Raw genomic sequence first — 12,292 nt, forward strand, 5'->3', positions numbered from 1 at the left:
CCCCGCCTGTTCCCCCATTTGTGGAATTTAGAAGATGAGAGAAGACCACATCCAAACGTGTTTGCATGCAAATATATGCTTCCCTTTTTTAATGCAGAACTGCCTGGATCAATAAAAAGATCACTACCATTTAGTATTGCCATTGGTTAACTGGATACTTGAAAATACAGTCACATAGATCAGACAAGCCTAGTGAGCTAATCCTAATACACCTCTCCTCTGTAGTTATATTTGAAAGGTAAAAGATATAAAACCTGAAACATTGCAGACTGCTTGATAGAGGTGTTGAAATCTGAGGCAGATAAAAATCATTGAAGGGGAAAGGGAAAATAAAACATAAAGGGAATAGAGGTGAAGATTAAGCTTTCACGAGGAACTTGCTTCACTGAACTCTGAATTGATATGTTAAATTACATTAACATCTGATACGTACGCACATTAGGCTTGGTGGCAAGATTAAATCCATATGTAGTTACCACTCTGCCACACAAGCAATGTAGCTCTGTCTGTGTCGGGCCTTTCCAACGAGAAGGCTCCCTGATCGCCTGACAGCGTAAAGGCTGATTAGACCCACACAAGAAAGACTGCCCCCACTAACAACGACTAATCTCTTGGGAGATCTGCTATGATCTTCTCTCGGTTGGCCTGAAAAAGGCCATGACTTGAACTAGTTTCATTTCTAGCCACTGTGATACCCTGAATTTTGGAAACAGTTTCTTCCTTCTTGTTCTTTGTATCAAAAATTTTTTAAAGTGTCTCTAAATTTTTGTGGCAATTTTCACTGTGAAGTCTAATTTTCAGCACTTCCTGAAAACATAACCTATAATCTCAATGCTACCAAAATCCCTGGAAATATTAGGCATAGTAACACAACTAATAGTATAAACTGAAGTTGGCCAGCTGATGGTATAAAACCATATGCAGCTCACAAGATGTATTTGTTAGCTTAGTGATCTTCTCAGAGGTGGTAGGTTACAGCAGATGTTTGACCAAAAAGCCAATACTCCTCCTATATACATCTTCAAATATCTATATTGCCATGTTATGGTCCAGTAACAGGAGACTTCTGCATAGGCGCCACCTGGTCTTCTTAGGATGCTGCTGTTGAATGATGCAAAGAAGAGTAACTCAGCAAAAAACAAAGCTGCTACTGCCACCATATCCTACAAGATCTGGTCCCTAACGTAGCCGCCTGCAGCTGCTAGACACCTGAAGGGATTGGAGTCCCATGTTACTTATGTGGTTGAGACCAGGACAGGATAGAGCAAAGCATGGGAGACCATCCACTTGTGCAAGAAAGATTGAATGGAAAGTAAGGAGAGGTCTCCAATAACCTGATCAAGGTGGAGACATTTTAATGCTAAATTCCTGGACCTTTCTGGCTGTTAGAAGGAAGGGAAGTCTAAACAGCAAGCAAGATCCAATGAGATTAAAATGCAAGACTGATTCCCCTGAAAGTATTTTGTTGCACACATATGGTCTCTTGACCCTTATTGAAAACAGACATGGTCACTTCTGCCGAAATCCTCAAACATTTCAGAAGCATAAATATGCTGAAGGGGCTGAGTTTTACTATGTAAACCCTAACTTATTCAGGTCATTGAAGCAAACGAAATATTCAGAGGAACAAATACGTGATCAGACTTCTCCATTTGTTTATGGTTGGAGTTCAGACATTATCAAGATGTTTCTGACATTATCATGTATAAATCTGTCCTCTGCATAGAAAAAATGTTCTTCTTCCCCCCTTCCCTCTTGCAGCCCATCTCCTGTATACCCTCCGTGAATCTGCAGTGACTCTTGCTTCTGGCTCTGCTGGGTGGAAGGACACTCACTCCCCCAGGAAAGCACCAGTACCACACGCAGTGCTGTTCCAGGCCCTACTCTCAGAAAAAAAAAAAAAAAATATTATTGCTCTAACAAAATGATGCAACTCTTTTCCTGACAGTTTTTCTCGTTTTTCATATTCCACAGAAAGAGGACAGCTTTAGCTCCTGACATGAGTCATACACCAGGCAGGTGGACAGTATCCCTTTCCTGGTTGGCTTGTGAGGTTGTATGTCATCCTTACTGCCTCCCCACCTCCGTGACCCCAGCTTGGTGAGCATGAGGACCACACCAAGCTAGGAGCAGCATGTTTCCTGTATTGCCCTGTCCTGTTTAAAATGGTAGAGAGCCACGGCCTCTCACCCCACTCACTGTGGCTCTGCAGACAGAAGCTGAGTATCTTCATCAGCATGTTGCTACAGGTCACTCCACCTCTTCAGCTGGGCTTTTAATAGCACAAATCTTTTATTGCAGTAATAAGATTAAATCATATCTGGACAGAAACAGCCTGAGCATTGTCAGCAGAGACTATCAAGTGTAAAGTTTGAGTGCATCTACATGCAATGGTACAGTTGTGCTGCACAGTCTGTGGAAGGAGGAGGACGTTGCTTTCAGAGGGGTTATTTGATAACCCTGACCTGTCACTCCAGCTCTGCAGCGAACAGGGTTTTTTACAGCTCCCAGAGGTCTGTTTTTTAGGTGGATAACCTTTTTTTTGCCTATTCTTACAGCTGGCTCTGATGGTAGGAATGGATAAATGAAAGATTACTTCAGGGCCCTGTGGTTAATATGGATCAGACAGCATTTCCACAAGGAAGATTCCTGTTAGGTGAAAGAGGCCTTTTACAAGAGCAGAAGCTCAGGATTCCAAACCAGTAGCAACCTTATGGCAGTGAAAATAAGATTTTCCTCATGCTGAGAATTTCTCATAAAGTTATTTTGAATAGCAATAATAACAGTAAGAAAAAACATTACCCTTTCCGTATAACCAAACAATATGAAACTTCCAAAGCAAATAGGAAGAAAAAAATCCTTCTTCAAATAGGAACAAAAACCATTTTCTAATAAAAATAAGGCCTCAAGCTACAGCAGAATACCTCTCAGATACCTCTCCAAAATCTTAGCATTTGCATTATTCTTCCTAAGTTATGGTGGAACAAGTCCAACTCATAAAGTCAAAACATATTATACAAATATTTATTTATTTAGAAGAGATAATATGAAAGCCAAGTAAATGAAGAAGTGGGGTACCATCTTTAAAGCTTCAGTAAACTAATGGAAACCAGGAAGAAAATTTCTTCATAGCTAGATTATTAAATATTATTCCATGTGGAGCTTTTTTCATAGTATCAACAAAAGCAGAGAGCAGTGGTCACCGTCTGTGACGGTAACACGGACACCTTGGCTGTTTCAACATTATTGTTATTTGTAATTTGTACTGCATGCACACCTGAAACTGCTGCTCAGGAGTGTAGATCCTAAATACAGTACAAACACAAAAGTCATATCACAGAACTATATTCTTAAGCATCTTTGCTTGTTTGTAAAACAGAAAACTCAACTCAGAACTGTTTGGATGCGGCAGGATTTGCTAATAATATTTGGTGCGATCATTGCAACACATTCACAAGAACTAAATCTACCACAAAGATTCACACATAACTTGTACAAAGATAAAAAGCAGAAATAATTCTATGAAACAATGAGTTAAAAATCCACTGTTGTATCTTACCTAACATCAGTATGACTTAACATTTGGCAGGAAATAGACTGGAATTATGGATGCTTTATCACAAAACCATCGAATGTTGCTGAATTATTTGTAGTCTTGCATGTTTTACTTACTTTTGGATTTCCAGAAATGGCCTTACCAGGTCAGCCAAGATCTTCCAGCTAAAGAAGTTACATCATTCCTGGAAGTTACATTTTGTGAGAATCCCATTAAAACATAATACCTTAATTTTATTACATACCTTTCACTCTATAGAACCACAGAACCCAAGTTGTTTACGTATCTCTCCATATGTATAAGGATAGTGAGTATGACATCTCTCTGCCATCAACATTACATACCATGTTTAGGAAAGGAAATTAAGAGTAAAGTAAACCAATGAAATTACGGGTAATTTTGCATAGGAAGAATGTGATCACTCAAAGAGAATTTAGCTAGGTCATCAAGGAAAAGGGTCTGCAAACACATCCTATAAGATATTTTCTCATTTTCCTGCAGTCAAGATCTATATTTTCTGAAAGATGACATACAAGAAAGACAACGTTTTCTTATCATCTACTGCAAAAAAATGTTACAGTGTTACTTACTGAATCTCTAATTTCCTTCCTGCATACTTGGATTTCAGAAATCTCTCCAAATACTATACTTAGACTATGAAATCTACCATGATGGCAGCTGAAATTAATGTGGCTGCAAAGTTTGTCTCTTTTTCAGTCCAGAGTTTCTGAAGTTCTTCTGGATACGTTTCATTTTTACAAATGCACAAAGTGTTTTCAAACAGGGCTTTACAATCCACAGAAGGATGTTTCCTCAGCAGGGGAATACTTGGATAGTAAGTTCAAAACTACCTCCTTTTGCATTGCTGGATGTAAAATTCAACATCCGGAGCAGAAATGTGGTCATGTCAAGGCTGTCACTGTGAGTTTAATGAGTAGTCTCCAAACATTTTGTTGTTAAGCTTCACCCGAAAAACACACCTGGTAATAACAGATAAGTGCACTGATAAGTTTAACAGCTTACAGTATTTCACCTTAGCTTGAGGCAGAAATGTTAAACAATTTTTTTTTTTTTAAAGCCTTTAGCAAACCTGTACAAGAATCCCTTTACTGTATCCAAATAAACTTAAATTACCAGTCCTCCCAGCTCTCTGGACAGAAAGGTATTAAAAAATGATTGACTAATGTCTTCCAGATGCCCTGTTCCTTACTGAAGAACTGTGTAACGGAGTAGGTGTCAGTAGTCCCCAAGAGCGATGGGGGACAAGTGCACTTGCATTAGGCTCCTGCGAGCTCCAGGAACAGCTGCTGCAATACTGGAGAGATACTGGGGTAACAAGGAGTGACTAACCAAGGTGGTATAGCAAGGTCCTGCAGGCACATTTTCAGGTCCTATGGCAAGGAGGGATGTCTACAGGTCTGCAGTGTACTGCTGTCAGAAAGGAGTTACACTCTTGGTCTCTCAGAAGAGATGAAGGCAATGAAGTCAGGGTTGCAGCTGCTGCCAGCTTTGTCTCCTCTTTTGCCAAGACCTTGCAGGAGCCAGGTTCACTCAGCAACATGCTTTTACTGTCATCAGCCCTTTCCCCAGGCTTGATGAAGGGGTGACGGAAGGCAAGTAGCAGAGCTAGAGGACACATTGATGGTAGAAAGGAAAATGGGCCAAGGAGTGTTCTCCAGCCCTGTGAGCAAATGGTGTGGCTCAGATCACGTCCACACATCTTTGTCACCATGGATGAGTTCCCTTCAGCCAAAACCAGCGCGGAAGCTTTTTCCATAGTGCTCATTGTAAATAGTCCCTAGAGCAAGCTATAACCTAAATTGTGTCTGGACATTATCTTGGAGAGTGCCACTTGGCATGCTAACAATTAAGCACTCACATGCCAAATCTCCCTTCTCTTGTCCTCTTGACTCCTCATAGAAGTAAGTCCCATCAGCTAGGAAGGCCTTTTGTAACTGGATCTTTTTAGGCACGGGTGTGGAACCAGCATTGCACGGATTTTCAGGTTACTTTAGATTTCAGTGAGGATTTGCTCCAAAACAAGTACCATGTCCCTCTTTGCTGATAATAACACACATGTCATACAGCTTCTGGCACCAGTCAATCTAAGAATTTCCAACTCAAGTAAATCTTATGTAGCCAATTAAAACACCATCCCCTAGGCTTAATTAAATCCCCTACATAAAATTACTGCACATAGGGCTTTCTAACTGTCAGATTAACCCTGCCTGATATAATTAAGGTGGAAAATGAAATTGTAATCAAAACGAAAGGAGGTTTTAAGTACTTTATAAACAGTACCTGGACACTGAAGAATTTCTAGCGGCAGGTAGCTATAATTATAGATTAGTGCAGGATTCAGGGTTGACTAAGTCATTACTTTAAGACATTTTAATCATTTTTTTTTAATTTTAAATTATTCATGCAAAATTAAATATTTTCAGCTTTAAATCTTTTTTAAGTCTTGCTTAATATTTCTGTAGAAGTACATGACGGTGTCTAAGTAAAATTCTCCTGGAGTTAAATGAGCCTGTTATCACAATTTGCAATGCAGAATTAAAGTCACTGGGCGAGAGTCTCTGGTGTGTTAGTGTCAGAGTGTGCTACACAACCTAACTAGTTTAGGGACTTTATGGCTCTATTGACACAGTGCTGAAACGTCTTTATACCCTGTGAGGTAGGAAGTGCTACTACTCCCATTTTGTGTATAGAATTAGACACAAAGAAACTAACAGTTGATGCTTCAGAGTGTTAGGCAGTTACTTCTTTCTGAAATTATAGAAGTGATGCTTTTAAATGTCTTTATGGACCGATGCTTAAATGGGGCCTTTTATGAAAACTGTGACTGGGTGTATTATCCCAAATGCTATGCCAATGCCCTATCCACACTTCTTAGCCCAGATATACTGTAGAGTGCTTTAAATCAGCCAAAATAAGGGACTTCTGTCTTAAAAGTGGACCTTACCACTCTTTTGCAGCTGGCATCAGATGTTGTTAATCTTACCAGTTTCAGTTATCCTGGATGAGAAAGCCTAAATCTGAAGAGGGGATGGTAGGGCAAAGTGTGGCCTGTAAGTTTAAAAATATAAATGACCATTCCGCAGCATTCACTTACTGAGTTGCCATCATAACTGCCTTTTTTTTTCTATTTCCCTTCACATAATTTTGCAGTGTGTCTTATTGCCTGCTGAGCTGGCTATAAATCCCTGACATAAAATACATTTATCTTTTGAAGGAGCATATGGATATACAGCTTCATGTGCTCACTAAGGTGAATGGAATGTAATTGCTTAAAGTCTCAGGTCAGTCTGTACGTGAGGAGTACAGGAACCACGTGGGCCAGGGAAAGTACAAAACTTCATATTGCACCATTCTTTCCCTGCTCTTTAAAGGAGAATTGAGACTCCCTTGGTGTCTGGGGGGTTTTATATTATTTTCTGTTTCATCAGCATTCATGTCACAGAGGTAAGTATTTCAGCTTTTGTTATAAACTTTAATGAACCGTGTTCCTATTCTTGGTGATAATGACTGCTTTTCCAGGCTTAATGGTGGGGAAGTCCTCATAAGTTATCAAGCCTATCTCCCAAAACTGTTCCCCAGAGTACATTTTAATTTAGGAGTCCCAAGTAACAGAGTTTCTACAGCTTCCCTTAGGAGACTTTGCTGATCATTTGGTTTGCTCTCAGGAGCTTTTCTGGATATTCATCCCAGATCTTTGTGTCCTTAAATTAATCCAATTACTTGTTTAAATCAACCAGAACACTTATTGTGGAGCTGACAACCAAAAAAAGAGAAGAAAGAAAATGGAAAGAAAATGTCTAGCAGGAAAATGAATACCGTGTATGGACACTTTCGTCTGCCATTTCTGCATCCAGATATGTGTACAGCCCTCCTTTCTACAGCATCTATGAACAGTTTCCAGTTCAAGCCCATTTTCTGGAAAAATAATGTTTGCATTTACCATAATCACTGGCGTTCTTCTAGCTAAACAGTGTAAAGCGTCTGTATGCCACCACCAGGGACAGACATACATACTTTGGTGATGCCTGCAGTTGAAGAAAGGCAAGGGAGGCTCAGTGGCCAACTCTCTGTTTGCAGCTTTCCAAAGAGGTGCTACACACAGGGGCTCATCTGCAGAACAAACCCTGTGCTCCCCACAGCTTCAGGTGGAAAATGGAAAATCAGTCTCACAGTGAACTTTATCTCAACACAGGACAGAGTCTAAATGTCTAGGTTTGAATTATCATCAAAAGTACAGTGAGATTCTAATCTTACACCAGCAAAGTTGGGGTTTTTTGTGACTCTTGTTAGAGAAGGACAAAACTGACTATTCTGAGATCCCTTCTTTACCTCCATCCTTTCTGTGCTGTCTGTGAATTTTAAAAGTTTAGTTGCTAATCCAGCTCTTTGGGACTTGATCAGAACAAAGTAGGAGCCATATAAATGATGAAATTTAGAATTTAATTTTCATATGCTTTTCTGAATTTTTTTCTGTTGTCATATACTCATTCAGATCAATATATGACATACCACGTTACAGGTTTAAGTAAGGATAAACTATCTAACAGCAAAGAAAGAAATCACACTTATATTGTGGCTTAACAAAGCAATGGACTAATTTGATAGAACAGCATAAAGTTGGTCAGATTTTATTTTTTTTTTATAAGGGGAGGTTATTTGAAAAATATCTGTTCATTGAATTGGATCTTTTTTTTTTTTTTTTTCCTTCCCTAAATTGCTTCTTATTTGAACTTTTCCTAAGGCAAAGCCTTCAGGGAACTGTCCTGAGGGAAGTTCACTTGGATTTTTGATGACGGATCTGCCAAGGCCTGGGAAGTTGATGTATCTTTTTTTACTCAACTCTTTACTTCTCTTCCCACCCCCCTTCTCCATTAATTAGTGTAACTCACATACAAAAGTAGTGGGAAACTGTCTTGATGACCTTTATGATCAACTTTGGTGAAAAAGGCAGAAGAAATATTAAAGCAGAGTAATAGTGGTATTACCTAGAGGGTCCTATGACAACTCTTGCTAATCACTTTTTATAAAGGGATGGTATATGTCATTCATGATGAAGATTTACCTTTCTTACAATTTTTGGTATGTTCCAGAACACTAGGGTTAATTTTTTAGCAGGGTCATTCTGAATTTTTCTGCTTTGTATATAAATGTCTAGTCTTGTTTTAAATCATGTAATATTTTGACCTCAGTAATATTTTGTAGCAAAGAAATCACAGAAGCCTTGTCATTTGCATGAATAGAGCTCATTCTTTTGCAATTTTCTGCCAGGGACCCAGCAAAGGGATAAAAATATTTTGAGAAAGCTTGAAAATGGAGACTCCCAACCTCATATCACTAACTCAAGATGTCAGACTTGTTCAGTTATCTATCCAAGCTTTTTGATTCTTACCTCAATCAAAGACAAATACTAAAAGTTTTGAAGTTCACGATTTCCTGCTGTGACTCTAAGATTTCTTAGAACATCTTATGCCCTTTTTAGTGCAAACAGCCAGACTTTTCTGAGCTATCAAGCTGAGCTACCTTATGAAGAAAGGATTTGCAAGCAGAAAAATGACAGTATCTGCAATAAAGTGTTAGATAAATCAACATGACAGATATGTGGAGTGACAGGAATCCAAAGGCTTTTTTGAGTCCTGAAGTCTATTTCCCATGCATCCTCTTCTGCCTGATATGACATTAAGTTGCAGTGTATTGATAAACTGGAAAAGTGATGCCACATCTGTGATGTGCAACACAGTTCCTGTAGAGTGACAGCTGCAGCAAGAAATAGCTGACTTGTACCAAATGAGGGTCACTAAAGATGTAAATCAGTACCAGGAAACAGGAAAGAATGGTAATGAAAGGGACTGTTAACTGCATCAAAAGCACTCTTAAATGCTTTCTTATGCAAAAAAAACTTTCACCCTTTTCTAAACTTATGGGTTCTATTATGGCTTAACTGAAAAATGTTGTTGACCCTGTCACAACCACTTGCACAAATTTTAGTTAACCCATTTTAGTGAACACTGGAGATGTATAAAAAATGGTTTATATGGACTATACATTACATCTGATCGATATTGTAGCTGTGCATGGGTATAGCTATACATTTTATATTTGCATGATATGTACTGCTACACTTGTGAAGATCATCTGCAAAGATGTTGTTGCTAGGTATATGCCCTGCTGCTGTGGTAAACTGTCATGGTTTGGATTTCTCTGTGTCTAGGTAGTGCAAAGAAAAGCAGGGTGATGTCTGCCAGGACAGTGTGATAATACTTCCACACGACTCACTCAGACTACATCTAAGTCTTTTTTGGACATTTCTGCCTGTCTATCTTGATCGCATTTGTTACCTTATTTTTAACAGGCTAGAAGTTTAGTGTTGTCTCTCCAAGACAAACAGGATCTGCACTAAGCAAATATTAGTGTATCAAATCTGGTTTGTTTTGCACTGTCGTTTCAAGAGAAAGCTGGGTTTCATTATGCGCTTTGACTTGGTGATGCAAACTTGTTTCTCTGATGAGTTTAATATCCAGTTGCTTAGAGACAGTCTTGAAAAAAGAATTTTCTGGCTAGATCGAACTGGGGAAAAACAAAAAACCTAACCACACAAAGAAAAGCTCTTCAATGATACTGGACAGATGAAAAGAAAACAGGTGTAAAGAAAAAAAATATTTTTGTCATAATTAAGGCAAACCCATCACTTGACAAACATACCAGGTAAATATGATTGTTTCTTTTCTTTCTTTCTGAACTAGAAAACAGATACGTGTCTGCCAATGGTCAGAAAAAGATCACTTTCCCAATGGGCCAGTCACTTAGACCATTCAGTGCACAGCTTATGGTGCATAGCTGCCTGATGCTCTGAAGCAGAATCTGGTTGAACAAGATAACTTCAGTACACGTTGTGCTATCCAGCCACTTTCCATATGTCTCCATGACAAAGCACAATGAAGCAAATGTGACCACGACACAGCAAATGTGACATACTCATGTTTTGTACATATTCAAATACAGGCACTCAGTAGGAAATGTTATTTACTTACAGGCTGAGACTGGCAAGGAAAAAGAGCCCTTGCAGACCTGCAAAGTATAACCAGCTGGTCAACAAGTTTGCCTTCAGTATGTTGGATCCTCATCTGGACTCGGGTTAAGTACTGTCTCTCCATAACAGGAAGTCCTACAGCTTAGGACAGTATCTCCAAACAGTGAGATCCTGTTCACCTAAGGATTTGAGATGAATGCTGATGTTGCACAATTTTTGTTCAAGGAGCCATTTCTGTAGGACTTTACGGGAGCTTGAACCTTTCTGCGCCTTCACGCCATCACCCTACTTGCTATCTGTTCCTACAGTGCCTCACAACTTGACCCTCACCAGCAATGAATGTAGTTTGGGCAAGTTCTCTCTTGGCTGTTTCGGTCAGCCTCCTGTTTCTTCTTCATCAACAGGACTCCTGGTTGATCCAGTCCTTTGCTGACTATGGATTCTACATCATCACAGGAGATAGGATTTGCATTTCTATCTGGTTACCATTCCGAGATACCTATGACAAAATGTTTAGAGATTGTCTGAAATAACCAGAAATTTTCTTAAAGTACGCTGTATCCTAGGAAAAAATCCTGGCAAGCATGAAGAAATAACTCAATGCCTGCTGCTGTGCTGCTTGGCATTATAGCGGGGTGAGGGAACCAACCACTGCAGGAGATCAGGGGATGACCAGACTGTTTGGGGATCCCCAGGAAATTCTACTATAGCACAAAATTGTATTACAGGCAGGGAGCAAAAAGAAACAATAGAATGACAGTCACAAAATGGTTCTTATTTTAGTTCACTTGATTGGTGCAAGATATTTGCAACATATTGGTGATCCATATTACTGGCATTCGAGAGAGATACAAAGAGCGATTTGCAAAGGTACAAAGAAGAGGTATGTACCTTGCACTATCAAAATATGTTAGTTAATACTTGCCCACTAGGTATCCCTTAAGTGATTTGCTTATAGTATCAAAGGAAATCTGATTCATACAGGAAATCTTTTGAGTCCTACTCCAGAAAATCATTCCTTCCAGCCTGTCTAAAACTGATCAAAATGAAAGACAGGGAAGCACAAATATTGGATTATTGTTCTTCTCATAAAAAAGGTATTTTCAGGATATACTATACTAAGGATAGCTGCTTAAGGGACTTTTTCACATCCAGTGAGGTGAAGAGTGAAAGCTGATCTTTTTGAGTTACTCTTTTTTATTGAACATTTGGTTGCAAATTGCCTTTTATTCTAAATGTGTTTCTGATTACTATCATTCAGGATGAAGAGATCTCAAAGTCTTTGGTGGACAGGTAGATTAAAATGTGCTACTGTTCCTTCTTTTTCAGTAACAGATAAGTGTAACCTGAATTTTAAATTTTTAAATATAGAATTTCAGAATAGAAATGGTCTATCATTTTTCTGTCTTATGCCTTCACAATATAGGTTTCGTTTCATATGAAGCTGTAGCTGAACTGTAAAAAACATAGACTGTATAAAAAGCTTTCAATGGATTATAAAATATTACTCTGTGTTAACATTTTTACAGCACTACAGTAGTCAATCGAGATTCAAGAAAAGAGGCTGGCTAGGTGGAAGGAAAATTAACTTTTAATGAATAATAAAAAAGAAAGCCAAGCTGTACATATTTAGACACTAATACCTTTTTATTGCATTAATGGATGAACTGATAGATCAAAGGCTTGTA

This window comes from Charadrius vociferus, unplaced genomic scaffold (assembly GCF_000708025.1).
Source record: "Charadrius vociferus isolate BGI_N301 unplaced genomic scaffold, ASM70802v2 scaffold32, whole genome shotgun sequence".
Lineage (NCBI taxonomy): Eukaryota > Metazoa > Chordata > Aves > Charadriiformes > Charadriidae > Charadrius > Charadrius vociferus.